This window comes from Enhydra lutris, unplaced genomic scaffold (assembly GCF_002288905.1).
Source record: "Enhydra lutris kenyoni isolate GAN:26980312 unplaced genomic scaffold, ASM228890v2 scaffoldscaffold54, whole genome shotgun sequence".
Lineage (NCBI taxonomy): Eukaryota > Metazoa > Chordata > Mammalia > Carnivora > Mustelidae > Enhydra > Enhydra lutris.
Window position 1 is genome coordinate 12,878,302 of NW_019154138.1, and position 25,183 is coordinate 12,903,484.

Genomic DNA, 25,183 nt, shown 5'->3' on the forward strand with positions numbered 1-25,183 from the left:
TTCAATTAGGTTGTCAATATTTTGACCAAACAACCTATTTATAACATTCAGGATTACTGTTCTGTTCGGGAGAACCACTAGAAGCTGCTGTGCGCTGGATGTCAGTTGGAGATTTGAAATGGTATGATTGAGTAGGGTGTAGTAACTCGCTTCCTGGGTTTCATCCGCCTGTCAGTCATGCAGGTGTGATACACTCACCATTGTGTCTGGTTATCGTGAGAAAACACCCCCTCCCAATATTGCACCTACTTACCATAAAAATAATAATAATAGTAAGAGTAACAAGTATAAGAGGAGATAAAAATTGGAGATCATGGGTCTATTTGGAGATGAGTATTTATTGATAGAGCATCAGAATCAGAATTCTATGAAGACAGTGGATGATTTTAATGGAAAATAGCAATTTATTTTTTTCAAAGTTGAGATGCTATAAGAAAGATGTTAGGGTTCGAAGCCAATGACCAAGAAATAATGCTTGAGACATCTTTGGTACAAAAAGGTGGTTTTATGAAAGCACAGGAACAGGATCTCTGGGCAGAAAGAGCTGCCCTAAGGTCATAAGGAGTGGCCCATTATATAATTACAAGTTGGGAGGAGGTTAGGGATAGCATAAGTCTCTAAAGAATTTTGGAAGCAAGGTTTCCAGGACCTTGAGGGGGCTAGGTATTTTTGAAAAAGGTCACTTTTTACTATCTAATAAAATTTTAGTCATGAGATCCTTCAGATATATGTCGGTGGGTCATATGCTTGGGGGAAGATTGCCAACATGTATCTTGGGAGGTAGAGATAAAGGAAGTTTCCAAGGGAATTTCTACATGTTAAGGTAGACTTACAGGATCTTGGGGGTTGGGCTTAAGATAGCCTTTTGCTCTTAGCAAGGTATTAACATTGAGGCAGCTAAGTTCCTAGAGGAATGTCACTCTGCCTATTTTAAGGACTTGTCAATGGGCTGTAGGTAGTAAGGAAATTTAATAATTTCTCTTCTGACTTTGTTTCCCACATCAGAGGAAGAGGATTGCCTTATTGACCACTCTTCTCTTTCCCTGAATACTCTGTATCTTCATGTGACCATAACTTTCCTATGATTTTTAGGAAAAGAATATAGACTTTGAGATGGGGCAGGCTTAGCTTCCAAACCTTGCTCTTTCATTTGCTAACCACACGACCCTGGGTTTTAACTTTAACTCCTGAGCTTTATTTCATTACCTATAAAATGAACACATTGAAATTGAATTCAGATTATTATACAGAATTGAGTGAATAGAAGTGAATACACCTTGTTAACCAGAAAACACTATACAAATATTGTTATTATTGATGTTGAAGGTCGACAATCTCCTGTATTACAATTACAGAGAGAGGCATATGTGTAAAGGAAAATTTATCTATTAAGAGAATTTTTTTGTTAAGTGATTTTAACTGCTGACAATATGAATAGTTTTAATGGGATTAAACTGGAGCATAAGTAAGCACTGAATAAGAGTATAAGAGGGTCAATAAAAGAAGTAGGAAAACCATTTTTTCATGGATGTGCAATACAAGGAGACATTTTCTTTTATTATAGGAAGTTTCTCTATTAAAAAAAAATCATGTTTTCAATTAATGGAAGGATGGATATCCATAGCCTTTTAAAATTTCTGTTGCTTTAAGTTTTCATGGGATCCCAATGGAGACAGTTATAACCAGAGGTATAATTATCTAGGGTAATGAGACTGCCTTTGTTCTAACTGGGGTCTGCTCATAACAAATCCCCATTTGAAGAATGAAGATATTAAATGTCAATAATCAATTGACCCAAATCATGGAGACTTTGCAGGAGAAGACAAGCTGAAGATGGGCCCCAAGGAAACTCATTTTGATTGTGTAGCATACATTCTTAAAGATGCAAAACAGAGATATTTGCATGCTTTGGTTATTTAAATTGTAAATGGAATACCTTGAGAGAAGTTGACTCAGTAGTAATATTTAAAATGTCAGAGTGACAGAAAAACAGTATGAGATCACAAGAAACTTCAAAATGATTTTCTTCTTTATATTTATCTTTTCTTTTTCTTTAAAAATAGTGTAGCTTATCTGGCACACTGGCTGGAGGCTACTATCATACTTCCCCTTTAAATAAACCTAATTTTTTCGTAAATGCACAGATTCTACCTAAACTGTCTAAACATCTGCTAGAGTCATTGGAACACCACCAACAAAATAGTCACAGTCCACCTGCTGCTCTAACTCAACTTTCCTGGTACTTCAGTTCCTCTGCTGCACCTGGAGCTCTTAATGGCATAGCCTTCCCATATATATGGCAGTCTTTTGCTTCTCAGCAACAGAAAGCAACTCTGATAAGCTTTCACAGGTAGAAAACATGCATTAATAAGTTATGGCATCTGAAAGAAGATAACCGGTTAGCTGAAGAAATCTATCCATGAGTTTCTGGTGCTCTCACTTCCACCAAACTGTTACTTTTAAATGCCTTCTGTAACTGTGTGTCTCCCTATGATCTATGTTCTAGGAGTTAAATATGATTAACTTGTATTACAGGCCCATACAGAGCCAAGTAAACTGGGCAAAGAGGTAGTACCCCACATTGAATATATTCCAGAAGATATATTAAGTTGATGAGGCCAAAACATACCAATGTCCATCACCATTTATCTGCCCGGACCTCTTACTGATGATACTTCAAATGGGCATACCTTGTAGGATATACTAACATTCTTAAGTCAATAATTCAATTAATATTTGAATATTTTCTATTTTATAGGCATTATTAACCCTTAACTCCAAGTGCACAGAAGATAGCCACACTTTCAGTTTTTAGAGAGCACATGCTAGTGAAATGAAATACCACTATCAAAAATCATCTTGTTTGCTTTGTTAGTAAAACATGCATGATTTAAATAAGGTCAGCTGAGCAGAGGGATAGAAAGTCTAGAAAAGTTGTCAGAGAAAGCCTCTCTGGAGAGTTGGAATGTACTCTTATGTTCTGGGTGATAGGAGGGGACCAGTCACATGGAGATCTGAAAGAAGACTATGTCAAGGCCAACAGCAGGGCCTAATGTTTGGAGATGAAGATGTACCTTTGGTCTGTTTGAGGAATAAAAATGGCTGGAACGTTGTGGGAAAGGGATATGGGAAGAATATGCAGTTGAAGAGGAACAAGGGTGCTTTTTATGCTTATGCCAATATCTGAAGCTTGGGTTTATGCCAAGTGCAAATGGAATTCCCTAGAGGCTTTTCAGGGGATGCCATGGTTTGCTTTGTGCTTTTAAAAATTCAGTCTGGGGAGCACCTGGCTGGCTTAGTCAGTAGAGCACGCAACTCTTGATCTCAGGGTCATGAGCTCAAGTCCCATGTTAGGTGTAGAGCCTCCTTACCAAAAGGGGGAAAAAAAAATTACTCTGATTACTCTATAGAATAGCTACTGTTGAAGAGTAAGAGTAGAAATAGAGACTGGATGAGAAATGATGATCATGTGAAAGAGGAAAGACCTGATTGGATTTAAAGCATATTTGAAGATAGCCCGGAACCAGTCAGACAAAGCTAACAATTCTTAGTTGGTGAGGGGAGGATGGAAACTGAATAAACCATGAATATCAGGAGAGTCTTCTTGGGGAGGTCCTCAAGAGGACCCAAGGTGCATGTCAAGGGATACAAGCTACTCCACTGATAGCTGGAGTGGGGGATTTTGGACAGTCTTCTGTTTTACAGCTGACAACTACGGCTTACAGATGGAAACCTATCTGTTCCTCACCCCTTCATAGTGACCCATGTCAGCCTCTTTTGGTCTTGACTCAAAGCAAAAGGAGTCATGTATATACATGAACAGTTTGTGAAGTTCTCATTCACAGAATGCATTATTGAGAAAGAAAAGTCAAACCAAAATGTATTTTTATTAAAATAGCATAATTAATTTATAACAACATTATATGCTATAAAGTTGAACTAGTATTTTCATAAAAAGATGTTGGCTCATTTGGAAATCAGAATTTGAAATATCCTACAGACGTATGCTCCATGTGAGGGAAGGAGGCATAGGTTATGAGGGGAAATGGCTTACGCGACATGCCAGCGCGTGATAGAAGTTGTAATTAAAAGCATAATTTCTGCTGTGAATCAGAACTGGGCTGGATCTGCTACTTCCAGCTCTGTGACCCCTGGGCAAATGATTTAATCTTTCTTAATATGTATTGTTGTTTGTAAAATAAAATCTAAAGTGTTGCCTATATCCTAAAACTGTAATGAGGATTAAATGTGACAACTAAGAGTGAGGGTACATGTAAGTGCTCAATACATTTTAGCTATTGTTATTATTATTATTATTTAAATAATAGCTACTGATGGCCATGTAGCTGCATAGCAGAGTGATTAAGAACCTGAATTCTGGAGCAAACTGCGTGGGTTGACTCCTGTCACTACCATTATAGCATAGATCACAGATCTGTTCTCTCTCTTATTACTGCAAAATAACAACTTTGTGGAAAAAACCCTTAATCCCCCAATTACTCTTTCTTTTCCAAATTTCTCATTCAAAAAGTCTTTATTTCTCCCAATTTTCCCAATGTGTCAGTGTAACTATGCTTGTTAGCGTCTTCTCTTCTACACATTTTTAGTCTTCCCTGGCATCTGTATCCCTAGTGCTTTACCTGGAACATAATAGATGCTCAATAAGTGCTTGTTGAATGAATGAAATTGCCAATAAATGGACATTTCCAACAGATAACAGAAAACCTCCACTCTAATGTGTGACCAGTGTGTTCCAACAGCCAGGGAACACCTGTATCAGGACCTTCTCACCTTTCCCCCTTCCTCTATTTCCATCATATGCCTCTGTTATGTTTTGGACTGAAGAAAAGAAGGGCTGGACGTCACATGCATTGGAAGGATCTAAGACTGAATTTCAGGAAGTCTTTTCCAAGTCACCATTGCCTTTGGCCTTTGGCTAAGTCAACTTTATTTCTTTATATCTGTGAACCCTGTAGAGCTTCTGCACCTCTACACCTCCGTGACAATTCCATTACTTAACACATTTTACACTGTTCTGGTAGAGGAGGAAGGATTATGCTTTTTTTGAACTTGGGACTTGACACTGATGTTACAGCAAAGCATAGAAGTTCAAATCCTGCCCACACTAAGGGTGATTTTCTCACCCAGATGCCTTTTACCAGCACATTTTGTTATGCATGATTTATGGGACCTTTATTTATTCTCTTTGCTTCTATCCCTCCCTAGAGCCACTTCCTTGCTCCTCTCTTGGATGGTGTATATGAAGGGATTTGTCATTTGTTTCTATACGAGTATAGAAAAACAAAACAGAATGTCATATCTGAGATTCTGAAACCTATTTACTCTAACCCTAATGTTTTAATGGAAAGGAATTTGAGATTCCAAGGAGATATTGATGTGTGCAAAGACAAATGAGAAGACTCAGTAGTCATTAGTATCCAACAGCTGGCTAAAAGCAGTTTTGTCCCCTTTATGACAGATAACTCAGAAATCACACCAACTTTGGGTTTGGCTTTGCTGAAGCTGAGTAAATAGATCTGTCAATTAAAATAAATATGTAAATATTGATTAAACACTAAAAATATTTACATGCTACTTTCAAAAAAAGGTAAACCAAAAAAAAAAAAAAAGGTAAACCACTGGAGGATATGCCTTTTTATCAGCTACTGTTCAGATTGTTCAATTGCTTTAAAAATACTAGTTTTTAAAGAAATGTTCATTTACTTTTGTTTCTCCTTCCCCCTAAAAAAAGAGTAAAAGAAAATGTATAGCCCAACTACTATAAATGATAAGTATATTTTTTCTATATTCTTTCAGGCTATTAAATATATATGTACACAAACATATTTACACATATGTATTTATATTGAAATTTAATTAAAAATTTAAATAATTTAAGTAAAACTTTGACCTCTTAATACCATTTATTTTTATTCAATAATACCCAAGGCTGGGAACTCTGGGAACTCTGCTAAATATTTTATAATAATAATTTATAAATCATTTTATTCAATTCTCAGAGAAACCATCTCAGATATTATTATTATTATTATTACCATTAATTTCAAATTAAAAAAATACAAAAACAAAAAATTTGAAATCAAATAATTTAAGAAACATTCCTGGATCATATACCTTGTGAGTGGCCTAACAAAGACTTGAACCTACTTTATTTGTTATTTTTTAGCTTTTCATCACTGTGTGAGATAGATAGATAGATAGAGATTTTTTATATCCAAACATTCATCTCCCACCCCCTTTCTTCCAAAATGCTTTATTCCTCAGCCATGTTCTTAACCTCTAGTGGGCTATAAGTTGTTGCTTGAAGATCATCCTTCTCCTTCAAACATTGAGATCTGGAAGATAAGGATAATTGAGCTTATAGTTCACTGAGTCCCCTCACCTTTTCCTATCCGAATCAACAGGATATGGCAATTTAAAATTCAGCCTACCCAGATTTATTTCTTTAATTACCAGGCCTAAAATGCCAGGTTGTTTTGTTTTTGTTTTTGTTTTTGTTTTTTTTTGCAGAAGATCTTGTACAATTGACCGGATCTGCCTTGTACTTTCCTTGACCAGGGAAAAAGATGGGCATACTTTTCATGATTTGGCCTCCAAAGTACTTGTGTTGGAGAGCTGGCTCTCCTTACAACTGTGGCACCTTCGATAAACATAATTATCAAAATTCTCTCATTTGTAAAATTGAGGTGATAGTATATGACACAGTATTATAAGTGTGATAAAATGTGTTCAATAAGATATGTACTGAAGCTGTAAAGTAGGATACATGTCACAGGATTCTTTTGATTCTCTTCTTGCAAGTCTACATGATGTGTTAGTTTATATTTGGTGTAGAGATAACATGACCAGCTGTCCTGATTTAAACAGAACTGAGGGTATTCTCAGGACACGAGATATTCAGTATTAAACTAGAAAAATCCCAGCAAATTAGGGCAAGCTGTTCACCCTCTCTGGTGCTTGATGACGTGACAGCTACACAGCTAGTCCAATTCCTGTGACACTAAACTTTTAATCTAGGTATACCCAGCTCCTCTGTGGCACCTAATGACCCTATGCTTGTCTTATCAGAGTGTGTCAAGAAACACCAGTCAGGGTCATTTCTCTCTCACAGCCTGACATGAAACCATCTTATCTGGTCCTTGTTGTGGAGAAACCCAAGTGATATGCTGAGAGTGGTGAGCACTCTTAGAAGTGGTGAAAAAGAAAAGATTTGGACTCTTCTTTCAACATTTCAAATGATTCTTAACTGAATATCTGAACAATGTATATCTTAAATCATTAAGAACAGTAGTTTTCTCCCTTGAGAAAATGTAAAAAAAAAAAAAAAAATTGAGGCGTGCCTGGGTGGCTCAGTCGTTAAGCATCTGCCTTTGGCTCTAGGGCATGATCCCAGGGTGCTGGGATTGAGCCCCGCATCCCATCCGGCTCCCTGCTCTGCGGGAAGCCTGCTTCTTCCTCTCACTCCTCTTGCTTGTGTTCCCTCTCTCACTGTGTCTCTCTTTGTCAGATAAATAAATAAATAAATAAATAAATAAATAAAATCTAAAAAAAAATTGAGGAACTGCTGTAGCTAAAATCACTAAAAAACAAACAAACAAACAACAACAACAACAAAAAAAAAACCTGATGATTTCACATCCTATTCCAAGGGTCCCAGGATTTCTCTGCCCTTAGTGCCCACCGTTCTTAGTCACACTGCTTCGAAGAATGAAGAGGTAGACCAGATGGAGAGTGGTGGACAGCAAAGCAAAGTTTATTGAGCTCCTGGAGACAGAGGGGGGCCCAAGAGAGTTGCCCTCAGAGTTTCTAAGTTTCAGGGGTTTTATGAGCTCTTTTGTGGAACTCATTCAGGGTGTGCTGAGTCGTGCCGACCAGGGCTTTGGTCATGTATCTGTCTACCTATTGGGCAAATGTCTATATGTTGATGGTCTTTGTTGGCTGCCATCTGGGGGCTTATGTCTTAACTGCCCCTTGCCTATGATAGTGGCAAATGCGTTGTGATTAATTGCCTTATTTTAGGACATTTTGTAGAAGTCATTTCTGCAAAGGGTGCAAAGCAGAATGCTAGTGTGGTCCTATCTAAGCTGCAAAACAGAATGTCGGTGCTGTTTTATTTTAGCTGTCCTGATGCCGTATTTTCTGTTGGGGACCCCAGCCCTGACTCCTTAACTGTCCAACTAACTCCTGACAGTGTAAAAATCTGAACTCTTTAAAGATCAACAAAACACATGCAATTGGGAGTCCCCAGCCTGCTAGAGACCCTGTGAAATCACATTAGAGTTGAATAATAATTAAGATCATACAATATTTTTTTTTTTATAAAACCAATTTTCCACTTTCAAATGACAATTCTACCAACTGTTCTACATCATTAAATTGTCAAGAGGGAACTTCTCCTTATTCTATTTGAGACACTTCAGAAATTAGTAATTGTGTTTCCATTATATTTTTCGGTGGCACATCAGATCGCTTCCTTTCCTCTTTTCCTTTACTCAGTTCCTTCATTCAACAGATATGTAATAGCTGGCATCTATTCCAAATCTAAATTATGACAAGATAGATCATGTTAGTTTATAGGAATCCCACAAATGAATGAGAAATGTGTATTTGAGGACAAATATTTTATGACAAGAAATCTGCCTTAGGACATTTAATCATCCGTTGTCAGTCACAGCATGTTCATAGGAAAGAGAAGGGAAACAAGAGTCAAATGCAAGTTAAGAAAACAGATGGATACCATTATGCCACTACAATAGTTTTAATTCCTGTCTTTTTTTCCCTAAATATCCATCAATGGGTGAATGGATAAAGAAATGTGTTATGTACGTACAATAGGACCCTACTTGGCCTTAAAAGAGGAAGTGAATCCTGCCATACACAACAACTTGGGTGAAACTTGAGGACATTATGCCAAGTGAAATAAGCTGGTCACAGACCTATGAACACGGCTAACGTTCACTTATATATCGAAAATAGTCAACCATAGAAGCGGAGAGTAGGAAGATGCTTGCCACGGGCTTGGGGGCATTGCTCTTCAACCAGTATAAAGTTTCACTCATGCAAAATGAATGGCTTCTAGAGTGCATATGCTCTACAACACTGTGCCTATACTTAGCAACACTGTATTTTATAATTAAAAATTTTGTAAAGAGGGTTGATCTCATGTTAAGTTTTCTTAGTACAATAGAAAAGAAAAAGGAAAGAAAAGAAATACTTTTTTCAAAAAACATCCAAAACGAGGGCACCCATGTGGCTCAGTGGGTTAAACACCCAACTCTTGATTTCTGCTCAGGTCATGATCTCAGGATTTAGAGATTGAGCCCCATGTCAGGCTCCAAGCTTAGCACAGAGTTTGCTTAAGATTCTCTCTCTCCCTCTGCCCCTTCCCAACCCCCAGACTCATGCTCTCTTTCTTTGAACACAGGCATGCGTGTGCGCACACACACACACACAGACACACACACACACACACAGACACACACACACACACACAGAGAAAAGTGGCAAAGCACAGAAAAGCAGGAAGAGAAAAAGGAAAAGGGAAGGCACCTGTAAGAAATGGGAGGTGAAGGAAGTGGCATTTGGGTGACCTTCAAGTGCATTATGGCCCCATATTCCCAACTCCTAAAATCTAAGTAACCTTGCCCTCTGGGGCTGATGACAGAGTTCTTTTTCATAGGACTTGGATTTGATCCCAGTTTTATTTTGAGATATCTGTATTTGAAAAAAAAAGAAAAAAAAACAGAGAGAAGTAAAAAGTTTTAAGGGAGAAATACCGTTATCATGCCTAAGACATTATTTCTACCAAGGCATCACTTTCAATCTAACTCCTCCAACATTATTATTAAAATAAGAGAAGATATTAAATTAAACCCAGAATGTTGGTTATGAGCTGATCTTAATCCTGTTAATCTGCAAACTGAATAAACATATACTTATTTGGAGAATTCCCAGTTTTCTTAAGACAAAGGAAAACCATCTACTGCTACTTTCACCTCCCTCTGCTCATTGCTTCACACCTACTTTTTAAAATTAGAGGTGGAGTAGTCACTGATGTTGTGAAAATCTGATGAAAGCTTTTCGGCCATACCCACACACTGGCACTATAATTTTAGAGGGTGCAGACCTCAAAAATTAAAAACCATTGCTCTATGTTTTTTGCCCTTGATCCTTTGTTGGGATTTCTGCACCTTGCAAGGCATGTCTTCCATTCCTCAATTATTCCTTCCTCAGGCCCAGCTGAAATGCCATGACTTCTGAAGCTTTCTCTGTTTTACTCCCTGTTCCGATACTTCTTTTTCCTGAAACATCTCTTTTCAGTCATTTTTCATGTTTGATTTTATCATAGTTATTTGAACACGTAACCTTTTTAAATTTTTTTATAAAGATTTTATTTATTTATTTGATAGAGACAGTGAGAGAGGGAATACAAGCACGGGGAGTGGGAGAGGGAGAAGCAGGCTTCCCGCTGAGCAGGGACCCTGACATGTGGTTCCATCTCAGGACCCTGGGATCATGACCTGAGCTGAAGGCAGACGTTTAACCAACTGAGCCACCCAGGCGCCCCACATACCTTTTTTTAACCTACCAATTACAAACTTATGGAAGACAGAGAACACATAGCTTTCCCCACTACATGGTTACTGTTGAACCTTGCACATACATGACCTTCAGCTTTCCAATGAATAACCACAAACAGAGAATTGTGGCAAACTAAACCTTGAATAGTCATAAGAAAGAACCTTTCAGACAGAGACCCAAACTTCAGGCTCACTATGAAAAACTCCAATTTAGCGATATGGTGACAACATGTTGTGTTAAATTAATGAAAGTTAATAATAAAGGTTAACACTAAGGACAAATGAAGATAATATAATATAAAACACATCTTCATGTATTACCAGAATCCCATGTTAACCACTGCAACATTTTTTGGAGAGCAGTTGGTTATTTTTAATGAAGTTAGGAAAGAAAAAAAAAATTATTCTATATGTTGACCTTGTAATCCTGATTTGCTGCCGGCTAGTTATTAAAACCATCTTTGGAGTATCTGGTGGGCTCAGTTGGTTAAGCATCTGCCTTTGGCTCAGGTCATGATTCTGGAGTCTTGGGATGGAGCCCTGTGCCCAGCTCCTTAATCAGTAGGGAGTCTGTTTCTTCCTCTCCCTCTGGTTCTCACCCCCTCCACCCCCCACCCGCATGCTCTCTCCCTCTCACTCACTCACTCCCTCAAACAAATAAATAAATAAATTTTTTAAAAAAAGAACCATCCTAATTGCTCAGTATAAGTAACACTAAAATGAGCATCTTCATCTAAAAATAAAGGAAAAACGGGTGTCTGGGTGCCTCAGTGGGGTTAAAGCCTCTGTCTTTGGCTCAGTTCCTGTTGTGATCCCAGGGTCCTGGGATCGAGCCCCGCTAGGGCTCTCTGCTCAGCAGGGAGCCTGCTTCCTTCTCTCTCTGCCTGCCTCTCTGCCTACCTATGATCCCTGTCTACCAAATAAATAAATAAAATCTTTAAAAAAAAATAAAGGAAAAAGCAATAAGCAAGATTTCCTTAAAATGTCCTTTATAGTTACAAATCTGTGACACTTTAATTCTACTGCAAATGATACATCCATAAAATCTCTAGTAATGGAGATTATAAAGCAAACAGAAATGTTATTATGTGGTGAGAGACAAATTAGTCTTAAAAATTGTATCTATTGACCATCACACTATTAGAAGAGAAATAAGGAAGTGAAAAAAGTGGAAAAGTATATAATTTATTAGAATAGTGAGTTTGAGAAAACTTTTATTCTTGATTCTCATTATCATTTTTTCACAACTGCATTCAATTTAAAATCATTTTTCGTGTGTTTGTACATGGTGGGAAAGAGAAATATGGGGTGTTTGGAGGCAGACAGACTGTTTAGGGCCACATTGTCCAGGAATTTTGGTAATAAATGACAAGAATTTGAATCAGAACAATGCTCGTGGGGATGAGCAGACAACTGTGCCTCTTACTGGCCCCATTGATCACTTTTTCTAGGGTCACTGATGTTTTTCCCATGGTACACTGATGGCATTCCTCTCTTATATTCCCTCAGTCCCAGCACAGAGCAAGAATGAACTACAAATTGTGCACTCAAACAAGGAAGTGACCGATACTAGCATAACGTTGCCTTTTAATGTAGTCATTATTTTTGATTACCGTGGAGACTTTGCTTCCTTTCAGTCTGCTTTATCAAATGGGAGCTGTCTGTTTTACTTACAAGACTAGGAATGGCTTCACTGTACTGCAGCTGTTTGGTACTCTGAAATATTTGTCTCTGTGTGTCACCTTCTCTGTCACAATCAGCATTTTCTACCATACGGTCCCTTGGGAAGGTTTATAGTTCACCCTTTAATGGGCAGAGTCAGTTTTTGCTTGGGGTCTCAAATGAAAATCATCTCTTCTCGCATAGGGCCATGACACCTCAAGTGTTACACAATTAAATTACCCTATTTGCAGAAGTAGTTCAGGGTCCTGGCTGTTTACTCATTTGAGACACATAATTTCCATATGCAAAATTAGAGTAAAATTACCCACTTTTTTTTCCATTTAAGAGAGTTTATAATACCTAATGAACTAAAATCTGTTCAGCACTGTGAGAAAAATGTATGATATTCTATGTGAACGATTATTTAATTCATTGATTAATAATACTAGCTATTCTCACTATATTGCTTAAAATTTTCAATAACTGTCAGTGAATTTAAAGGAGAAAAAAAAAACCTGCTGCTTCTCATTCTGGGGTAAATTATAAAGATCGGACCATGCGAGAAGCCACTTGATCAAAAAAGTAATTTCTTTAATTTGGAGTGCCCTCATGTTCCAAGGGGCTCACTTCTGATATTACCATGCATTTCCCTATTGGTGAGTTTTCCCAGTCAGCTGCAAGATGGGGGTCTTTCATCTCACTCCGGCACCAATCAAAATAACTGAAAATAGCTCTTTAGGAAGAGGGGCCCCTTCTAGCAGAGTTTCCACCTCAGCACTATTATAACGGAAGACTTCCGTTATGCAGGACTAGTCTGGGCATTGGAGGAGGCTTAGCAGCATCTCTTTTTTTTTTTCTTTAAGATTTTATTTATTTATTTGACACGCAGAGAGAGATCACAAGTAGGAAGAGCAGCACATGGTGGGGAGGGGGTGTTGGGAGCAGGGTCCCTGCTGAGCAGAGAGCCAGATGTAGGGCTCCATCCCAGGACTCTGAGATCATGACCCGAGCGGAAAGCAGAGGATTAACCCACTGAGCCACCCAGGTGCCCCAACATCTCTGGCTTTTAACACTAGATGCCAGCTGCACTTTTCCAGTCCAGTTACTACAAAGAAGTGTCTCCAAAACTTGGGAAACATTCCCTGGGCCGGGTGGCAGCGCAACTCAGGAGTGGGGATGGGGAGCGGGAGGGGGACGAAATTGCCTCCCCGGTTTGAGAACCACAGTCCTGGAGTGAATTCCATATGTATTTTACAACTTGCCTATTTTTCAGCCCATCTCAAAGATACCATCAAAATTGGCTGAGATCAATATAGAGATAGAGATATGGAGTCATCAATCATTTTAATACAATGGGTACAGAAATAAAAACTTAATTTCAGTTATTTAGGTACTTTCTTTGGCCATATCTCCATTGACTAGCACATGATGGCTTTAGTGAAAAGCATTCAGATATAGCTCATGGCAATCAGAGCCTTATATGGTGGCATCCTGAAGACTGGTATTATTGGATTCAAGTTAACAAGGAATCATACTCAAACGATAGACGATATTATTCTCAAGCAACAGATAAGTGTTTTTAGGATTCACTGCTACATTACAGAATGAACACAAACTAGTTGAGTCTATTTGGATACTCATCCTTTAATCCCTGTGTAACACACAAAGAAAGGCAAATATCCTTTCTTCCTTTCTTTTATTTTTTTAGTAAGAGCTAACGTCACTTTGTAAGTATGCGGCTTATAAATTAGCAATGGTACCGATTGGGGATTTAACAGTTCTGCAACTGATTATGAAACATAAAAAAGTTATGTTACTATCCTGTTGAAAATTATGCATAGTTTTTAAAGTCTATTTTCTAATTAGTGTAATTAAGACCAAATTTTATACTTGGACAAGGTGATAGATGGTATCAACTGCTCTTTCTTCATCTTGGTTTGAATTTTTTAATTGCACATTCATGATGTATTCATATTCAGTAAAGTAAGGAGTTGTGAGGCATTTGATAATGTGAAATATAGCACATCTGAAATTTCTGTAAAGCTGCATTTTGAAAAGAATAAGCCTTATCTGATTAAGCCCCAGGATCTAATCTTACATACTTATATAAAATTTATGTAGTCCAGATGTCTGCTTATTATACAACTTGGCAGGGTTCCCTACCTTACAGTCTTATAAAAGGTGAGAAAGCATCATTAAGAAAGCCTTAACCTATTCCTCAAGATTAATAATAACAATAATAATAATAATAAAAGCTTAAAAAATACATGTTACTTAAATCAATTTTGTTGAGGTTTTTTTTCTTTTTCCTAAGTTATAGAAACCAACTCATATTGGCTTTTTTTTTTTTAATCTAAGTGCTATGAAGATACCTTATGGAATTTAGGAGCAGGAGTGTAGACAAGATAAGAGACAGAAACTAGAAATCATATGAAATTTCCTCCAACTCTTTGCTGTTCAAATCTATAAGAAAAAAATATCCCCAAAAGAGAACGTGAGTCTTTACTGTCCATGAGAAAACAGATCATAATAACTTCTCCTAGTCCCATTTCCAAATTTCTAGTTAGAAAATTAGCTGGATCAGAGGTGAACATAAAAATTCTGTCTAGAGCTTGTGGGGATGGGGGATTTGAGTCAGGGGACTCACCCAAGGAGATGAAAGACACTGGTGAGGAAGAATGGAGAATTGCTGTAATCTGGGAAGATGCCTATAAATTTTTATTACATAAAATGTCACCGAAACACTCACCTGTTATTTGGATGGATGCATCCTCTCATTTACTTGTCCAAGTGCTAACCCTTGTCTTTGTCTCAGAAACTGGATGCTTCTTGCACAGATGTAATAAACCAATATTTTTAATATAGTTAAAATAATAGTTTTAATTTAATAGTATAGTAAAGAAAAGTGATTCTTTTATTTGCTTTGTGTTGGTTCTTCTAAACTGTCCCTAGCCTGTCCCATGCTGTAAACAGTGCACGCCTGCACTTGGGTGTAGAAAAGTCACCCAATTAATTCTCAGTGTTATCTTCTCAGACAGATGCTAGCACTTACTCTCCTTAGTATGTCTTGAAACTGCAGTGGGCACACTTTTTTGGCTCACTCTTCTTCATATGCACCCTTTCCTTTGAGAACATCTTCCTTATGCCATTTCAAAGCAGTTCACATATTGGCTCTCTGTCTTACTAACCATGTGGCCTTGGGAATGTATGTAGCATCTTTAAGGATCAGATACTATATCTGTTCAGTGGGCATAGTAGTATCTATATTACAGAGTTAAAGTAAGGACTATGTGAAATTATCCACGTAAAATGCCAAATCTGGTTCCTGGTACAACTTAGGTACTTCCTTTCCAGATATGCTTCAACCAGGTGGACTAACTTAGCACTACCACTGATGCAGCCACTGCTATGGCTCCCACTGAACTGGAAACCACTTGGGATGTCCATTCTGATGGTGGATGTTGATGACGTCACAGCATTTTCATGGATAGGAGATATTGTAATCACGTCTCCAGGATTTCACTGGTCAAGGCCACAGAGTGCCCCACAGTCCACCCTGACCTTTGGGATGTGGAGGGAAATAAGTTTAAACAAGAATGAGCAGACATTAAGATGTCTAAATTAATCTCATTTGAATAAGTAAATATGTAATTAAATTGGAATAATGTCTATTTTACTTACTAAAATAAATGTATGAACTGAATATCTCCTTCAAGCAAAATATCTTTTAGATCAAAATGCTGTGAAGCAGTTACCTCCTCACTGTGCCACAGGAGTGTAAAATCATTATTTGCTGTATCTCCTCAGCACTTGGACTGTCCTCCATGGATGCTGCCCCTTCCTCTGTCTGTGCTGCTGTTACAGGAGAGAAAGTGGCTTTATTCTCTTCCCTTTATCAGGAAGAAAATCTGTGCCCTCTGTAGTATGAATGGCAGAAGCCTGGGTGCATGGCACTTCCTTTGTGACACTATTTAAAATCAAACTCACTGAACAACCCAGAAGGAAATTATGTGCTCATTCCGTGCTTTATGAAAAGGAAGTAACAATGACATGTCAATAATTCCTCAGTTTAAAGATAGAAGAGGTATTTGGAGCACAATTAATCACATCTCATTCTAAGCCTCTGGCTTAACCGAAAAACAAGATAAATATCAATACCATGATCAGGGGCACCTGGGTGGCTCAGTGGGTTAAGCCTCTGCCTTCTGCTCAGGTCATGATCTCAGGGTCCTGGGATCGAGGCCCGCATCGGGCTATCTGCTCAGCATAGCCTGCTTCACCCCTCTCTCTGCCTGACTCTCTGCCTACTTGTGATCTCTCTGTCAAATAAATAAATAAATAAATAAATCTTTAAAAAAATAAAAACCATGATCATATCTCTTTTTTTTTTTCTTCCTAAGCCTGGGATGTTCCCACTGCATTCTACTAATGGACAGTGAAGTTCTCGTTTTCAGTGCTAAATAGGAGACATGTAAGTTCATCCTCAAAATTTTATTGAGTATCTAAACTACAGTGGTATATAAATAACTATAAAGTGCTAGGCTAAAGCTGACAATCAATGTTCAATTAACATCACATTCAAATATTCCTTTTTCAAAGTGTTACATATTTTAAAAAAATGTACGGAGCATTGATGTAGCCCTTGGTGCAAACAAAAGCCAGTTTTGTATTTTGTTTTGATGAAATGAAGGGCGGTGCAGGTAGTTCAGCATAAATAACCTGAATCGGTTGTCTACTTCAGTCTTTGTTTTAATTAGCATTACAAAAGGGAAACATTGCATATATTAGGCATAATTTCTAACCTCAGAAAGAGAATGTTCCCTTAAGTTCCAGGGTAAGCACAAGCTGAATTACTATTTCAGCTCAAGGGAGGATATATTTAGGCTTGTTTGTAAAGTGTAAATTAGAGTAAGTGTTACGGCGTCATAAGTTAGTTGGATTACCTGCCTCGGAGCCTGGAGCAGCTCCTCTCCTTTTGGATAATTAAGAAATCTTATGGAAAAGTGTATGTGGGTCTATGTGTGCAACCGTGCAAGTGTGCAAATGAATCTGTCACTGTGGGCATGTTAGCATAAATGTATTGGTATAGACATACGTGTTTAATAAATTCGAGCTTTCATTCTAGATGCAAAGCCCTCTTGAGTACATTTGATCTCTTGGTCTTTTCTGGTTGTGATAAAATAACAACAACAGCAATAATAATAAGCCCTCTTGAAGCTTGTGAGCCTGAGGGTTGGTAATTGGCCCTAATTACAGTTACTTTTATTTTTATTGTTTAAAAAGATTTTATTATTTATTTGAGAGAGCCTGAGCCCACAGAAGTGGTGGGGTAGGGGTGGGGAAGGGGGAGGGAGAAGCAGATTCCCCGCGGAGCAGGGACCCTAGTGGGGACTTGATCCCAGTACCCTGGGATCATGACCTGAGTCAAAGTCAGACGCTTAACTGACTGAGCCACCCAGGCATCCCTAGGGTTATTTTTTAATAGACCTATTCCCACTAATCAGTCTTGTTTCCTTGGGTACTCAGGTTCTGGTGTGGATGAATGGATGTAGGGCACTTGAAAAATAACTGTGAAGGAAGAGAGTGACTTAGTTCAACCTCTAAAACCCGAAGAGTATGGGGATGATGTCGAGGGGTGGTGGGGTTAGCATTGCCCATAGTCAGGACTTGGCAGGTGTCCTATGGAAAGTGCCGTCCTTTGACTAAGTTCTCCATCTGCTTCATAGTCTCGTTTTAAAAGTGCTTTGTCGTTCAGGCCCTCTTTGTACAGTGGGCAGTGTGTCAGTCTCATGAAAGTGCTTTATCTGATGTCTTTTTTTAAAATCACAGATTAAAAATCATCTAACATAGTACCTTACTTGTTGCAAGCAATGTTTTAGCCTTGTGATTTGTGTAGTGTGTGTCTCCTGATGACACTGAGTTAGTTCAGAGGTAAGCGTGCAAAACTGGTTGAGAGGAGAGGAACACAATCCTAGACCACTGTTGGAACTAGCCGGGAAGTTAGCTCTCTTCTGCTGAAGTTGCTAAATCCTGGGAATAGAAGTAGGCTCTGTCCAGGTGGGGGCCTCATAACTTCAGATTTGAGCGGGTAAGTAGAGCTGGAAGAAAGATGGCAGTCTATCTCCCTCCCTCCCCTCCTTTAAATTTGGAAGTCCATATCCAGTCCCACATCCTCTTGCAAATGCACAGGATTCAACTCATAATAGAGCTCTTTTTCATTGTTCTATTATATGTTGAGGACTTCTCTTTGTAGATAGAATAATCTACTCTAACATATGTAAGCTAGAAGAAATTTAATATAATTACTGAGTATCCTATAGAATCCTTAGGAAGCCTGCAAGCATTTGCTCTAAGCTGAATTAACAGGAGCAACTTCCAAACCACACTAAGGATTTAACTTGTTACACAGAAGCTGTTAGCACTAACGTGCCCCTCTGCATCGTACTGGAAACTTTCACCAGTACCATAGACCACGCACCCCAGCTGCCTCTGCCATCACCCTTGCTATGCCTGTTTGCTGACTTCAAATTAAAGTTTCATATCAGCATGACTGGTTGGCAGAACCCAACTCACAGGTCTGCCTTTTAGCTCTAAGGGAAGCTGGGAATTGATTTTTTTTTTCTTGCAATGAAAGCCATACACAGGACTTGACAACATGCAAAACATGGTAAAAAGAAAATCCCGGTGAGCATGAACAATCAGTGCATACCGTGGCTACAGTATCATCACCCATACAGATAATTTAGAATTGGCTGAAGAGCGGGTTGATATTTATTGTCTCATTCTTTGTGAGAATTGGTACCATCCAACTGATTAAATTCATGAGAGTCTTGCTGTGTCGGAGCCCCAAGCTGACCCATGTGTCATCATGAGCTGGATAGACAATCAAAGAGGTTCTGACCAGAGAGATAAAGGTCAGCTTTGCCCTCCAGAGGCATACATTCAGTCCTCTTGTTTCTGACACTCTGGCACACAGATGAGCCATTCCTTTTAGGAAAATTAAATACAGAGTAGCAGATGTTGGCATTCATTGGGTATGACAGCTGAATGCTCTCATAATAAAAAAAAAAAAAGGTAATAAAACAAATATAAAGACAGCTGATTGTATTTTGAGAGGTTTGTCTCGTTTTCAAGCTAAACTTTGTAACTTCTCAGGCAATCAACTATAGCACACCGGAACTTAGGCATTCTCACACCCCAGTTCAGGGATCTTTATTCTAAACACTCAGTACTGCTTCAAAGGTATTCTGACGTGCTATGTGCTGTTGGGAAAATGATTTTTGCCCTTTGTGAGCCTTAATGATCTTACCCTTGGTGGTGATGATGATTGTAATTGTGACGATGGCAAAGACAATTTACTAAAGAAAACAAATACCATTTTTGACCATATATTTGGTGCAAAGCACTATGCCAGCCACTGCATATGAATGTTGGCTTATGTCTACAGCTATTTTTTTCTGTCTCTCAAGATGATGTAATCCTAATAGTAGTCTGAATTAGGCTGGTATTCCCATTCTATTGTCATGTGCATGTTGATGGTGACAGTGATGGAGAAGTGGTGTTTAACCACTATATTAGCTCAGTTGAAGTGGAGATCTTAAGGTGAACCATTACAGCTCTACTTGCACAGTGCTAACCTAGTTAGGGATGGAGAGCTTCCCTTGCTCCTATATTTTTAGGTTTGTGATGACATTAGGACCTTATTCATTCTCTAGATGACTGAATCTACATAGGCTATCCTATCTTACAGAATCCCAGGATGGAACTGGTATCACTATGCTGGGTATCACTTGTCAGGTCCAGGCTCCTGGGGCCACGGGTCACTGTTATGAAAGAGAGTTTGCTGTGATTATCTGGGGAAAGCTGAACCATCCATGAAATTTGATTGAGCTCCAATTCCTGATCAAGCCTTGATGATGTTTTCCTAGTAGTATCTACACATTTGGTAAAGTTGTATCCCTTAATCTGTAAGGATATTTTTTTTTCTTTTAGCTTCTTTTCCTTCCCTAGCTACCCATCCCCAACCTCAACTACCAGCCCAACAGGTGAAGGTAGAGTATAAGTTCCTAGTTTTTAGCATAGATAGGCTTCTCATATTCTTTTTGTCATTATTATTATTGTTACTGTTATTGAAGTATAATTGACACACAATGTTACAATAGTTTCAGGTATAAAACTTTGTGATGTGGCAAGTCTATATGATATGCTATGCTTACCACAAATATAGCTCAACCTGTCACCATACAACACTATTATAATAACATTGACGATATTCCCTATGCTGTAACTTTCATCCCTTTAACTTAGTCATTGCATAACTGGAAGCCTATACCCCCTCCTCCTTTTCACCCATTTTACTCATCCATCCCCCAATCCCTTCCCCTTTGGCTACCATCAGTCTGTTCTTTGTATTTATGGGTCTGTTTCTTCTTCCTTTGTGTGCTTCTCTGTTCATTTGATTTTTTTTTTCTTTTAGGAGCCACAGATAAACCTCAAATTCTTACTAAACTTCACTCATTAATTTTTCTTCTGTGTATTGTCACACTCTGTCTTCATGTTTAGTCTCACAGCCACAAAGCATAATCTCCTAAGAGGTTAAGCTTTTGAAAACCAAAGACCGGAGACTGGACGAGTTTCCTACCTTCTCTCCTGCCCCATTCCTCCACCTCGAAGCAATAAATATAAAACTGTCCTTCTGCTTAGATTGTGGAAAAGGAAAGCATTAAATAAGAAATATCTTATGTAATTTCCCTTAATATCTAAAACTATTTTCTTTACATATGCAGATGAAGAACCTGTGGCTTAAAATAAATTAATTAAATTGTTCAATGTCACAGAATCAGTAAGTGACAAAATGTGGATTATGACTCAATCGTGATTCTAAAATCTGTATTTTTTTAAAGATTTTATCTATTTATTTGACAGATAGCAATCTCTAGTAGGCAGAGGCAGGCACAGAGAGAGGGAGAAGCAGGCTCCCCGTTGAGCAGAGAGCCTGATGTGGGGCTCGATCCCAGGACCCTGAGATCATGACCTGAGCCGAAGGCAGAGGCTTAACCCACTGAGCCACCCAGGTGCCCCTAAAATCTGTATTTTTAACTCCCATGGTTATCTCTTTGTTTTTAAGAGAATCCTTTTACTAAAAAAATAGGATCACTTGAATGTACTTTGTGTTCTAGATACCAAAATCCAATGTTTCATCTGAAAGTTAAAGAGGTAGAGGTATGTGGCTCATGAACTCATTGGCCAGCCTATAAATATAAAATTATATTCCTGTCTGTAAACGTATGTTATAATTTTCTCATAAAAATTTTAGAGTCATTCCAACATTAAACATGATTATGAGTGAAAATATTTATCAGGCATATAAAATTTGGTAAATTTTATATGGACCATTATTCTCTTCTATACACAGAAAGATTTTTCTTAACAACCTCTCTGAGATTTTCATCATCCATCCACTCCAGATATACTTAAGAAAAAATAAGGGGGAAGTAGTGGGAAAGAGAAAAAAAAGTACATTCTATAAATTTCTATTATCAATAACCTGTCTAGAACATCAGAATATTAAGAATAGGTATACCAGAGGTTTGAATGGAAGCAGAAGCTGCCGAACAGAAAGAAAGCAATTATAGAGCCTACAACAAAAAGGGAAAAACATTGAAGATGGTGACAAGTAGGTAAAAGCATCATTTGGGAATAAGAATTTCCTTTTTCTTTGGCAAAAGACTCTGAGGAATGCATAGAGGCTGTGACATAAGTAACATACTCACCAATAGGTTCTAGAAATTTTGTAACGTGCTTCAGGTAAGCTGAGCCACAGAGTATACCTCGCCCTTTAAGCTGTAGACATTTGGGAGATTTGGCTACAGCTTAAAATTTGATTGCCATAGAAAATTTTTATTTTTCAACTAAGTTACTATCTCCATTTCCCTATATACTATATTCTTTATTTACACTTATTTTTCACTCTCCCCTTTATCCATAGCATTTGCAACACAGTCAGCTTCTCTATACCATGGAAAATGTAGGAATGACTGTTTCTGAGTTCTGTTCTCACTTTACTGAATCCCTAGACTATGGTTTTCCATTATCATTTCTTTTTCCTTTCTAGCTTTAGTTCTCCCCAAAAGGTTTTCATGGCTTCTTCTTCCTTAGTCTCCCCTCTGTAGTTCACAAGTTTCCCACCTGACTTGATTCCTCACATGCCTTAATTTTAGCATTTTCGGGAGCTATCAGAAGCAGACCCTCTTTCTGGCAGAGCCCTTGGCAGCCTGGCAAGACTGCTATGCCATGCTCAAGAAGAAAGTAATTATATCTGTCTTTAATTTTTTTTAATCTCCCAGGAGTGCTGTTAAAGATAAATGTTCCTACCTATCAAAATTCCAGAACAGGCAGTGCTCATGTATGACATGTATACATAGAAGACACTTGGCCAAACAAATTAGGTGCATTATCTCATTTTAAGTTCAAATGAACATATGGGATAGGCACAGTTGATTAGCTTTTCAGTTGAACAACTTGTTCATGGTAACACAGGCAAAAGGCAGCCAAGTCCTGATTTAACTTCATATTTCTATTTTGTTAAGAACCTGTAGTTCAAGATTAGCTAGTCATTCATGAGATAAAAAAGGTATTTTTCTGAGGGTAAAATAAGAAAAAAAAATATAGTACTCTGGATTTTTGGGAGGAAAGAAAGGAAACTATAAGCAGTCTAACCTTGCCATTCTTTATATACTAGTGGCATACTTCAGATGTTGTTTGTGATATGCCTTCTCTTCATTACATCCTTTAAGACCTGGACCAAGCATCACGTTCCTCAATAAATTCTTCTCCTAATACTCTGCCTTCTTAAATCCATCTCAGTTTTTAACCATGTAGTATTCAGTGAACAGTTAGCCCATATAGCTCTGAATTATTGTTCCTCCTTTCAAGAGTCCAATCTCTACAATTAAGCTATAACAAATAAGATTCCTGGAAACAGATGTTATATATTATTTAACTCTAATGACATCTACCTTGGAAACTCACAATATATGAATGTTGTTGTTGAACTGATAAACAAATTCAGGTGATACTAGCAGTAAATGAAATCTTTCCATTGTATTCCATTACATTTGACTTTTAACTTTTTTTTTTTATTTTTATAAACATATATTTTTATCCCCAGGGGTACAGGTCTGTGAATCGCCAGGTTTACACACTTCACAGCACTCACCATAGCACATACCCTCCCCAATGTCCATAACCCCACCCCCCTCCCAACCCCCCTCCCCCCATCAACCCTCAGTTTGTTTTGTGAGATTAAGAGTCACTTATGGTTTGTCTCCCTCCCAATTCCATCTTGTTTCATTTACTATTCTCCTACCCCCTTAACCCCCATGTTGCATCTCCTCTCCCTCATATCAGGGAGATCATATGATAGTTGTCTTTCTCCGATTGACTTGTTTCGCTAAGCATGATACCCTCTAGTTCCATCCACGTCGTCGCAAATGGCAAGATTTCATTTCTTTTGATGGCTGCATAGTATTCCATTGTGTATATATACCACATCTTCTTTATCCATTTGTCTGTTGATGGACATCTAGGTTCTTTCCATAGTTTGGCTTTTGTAGACATTGCTGCTATAAACATTCGGGTGCACGTGCCCCTTCGGATCACTACGTTTGTATCTTTAGGGTAAATACCCAGCAGTGCAATTGCTGAGTCATAGGGTAGTTCTATTTTCAACATTTTGAGGAACCTCCATGACCTCAAATTGCCCAAAATTAACTATAATTTACCCAGCCAAGCCTTCCCCTGGAAGTTTCAAGCTTTTGACAAAATCCAGAGTTCTGAAGTACTTATATCAGAAAGATTGTGCCAGGATAATTGTGGTCTAGGTGGAGAGACAGATTCCTGGGTTTCCTGCTTTGCCATCTTCCCAGAATTCTCTCTACTTTCCTCATCTTTTAAGTTGGCATATATCTGTATGCATAATAAATGCTATAGATGTTATCCCACAGGACTAAAAATAAGATTGAGATTGATCACATCTTTTCCTTTTTAAAACACTGAAGGTGGGGGCACCTGGGTGGCTCAGTCGTTAAGCATCTGCCTTCGGCTCAGGTCATAATCCCAGGGTCCTGGGATTGAGTCCCACATTGGGCTCCCTGCCCTGCAGGAAGCCTGCTTCACCCTCTCCCACTCCCCCTGCTTGTGTTCCCTCTCTCACTGTGTGTCTCTCTGTCAAATAAATGATCTAATAGCAGATATACTAGACAAAGACTTTAAAACAAATGTCTTAAAGATACTCAGAGAACTAAAATAAGATGGGGAGAAAGTGAAGAAAACAATTTGTGAACAAAATGGAAATATCAGCAAAGAGATAGAAAACTTAAAAAAAAAATTACTGAAGGAATTCAGAAGCAGACTTGATGAGACAGAAGAAAGAATTAGTGAAGTTAAAGATAGTATAATTAGAATTATTGAGTCTGATAAATGGAAAGAAAAAGTATTGAAGAAAAGTGAACAGATCCTGAGAGGTATCTGGAACCATCTAGAGGACCAATATTTGTATTGTGAGAGTCTCAGAAGAAGAGAGAGAAAAAGGGGCAGAGAAAATATTTGAAGATACAGTGGCTGAAAATTGGCCACATTTTTTGAGCAACTTGAATAAAAACATCCAAGTGGCCAGGATAAACTCAGAGACTGGCACAAGACACATTATAATCCAACTTTCAAAAGAAAAAGACAAAGAGAAGAGTCTATAAAGTAGCAAGAGAAGCAAACTGCCACATAAAAGAGATCCTCAGTGAGAATATCCAGAAATTGTTCATCAGAAACTTTGGAAGCTGGAAGATAGGGAACTGATATATGCAAAGTGCTAAAACACACACACACACACACACACACACACACACACACACACACACACACAC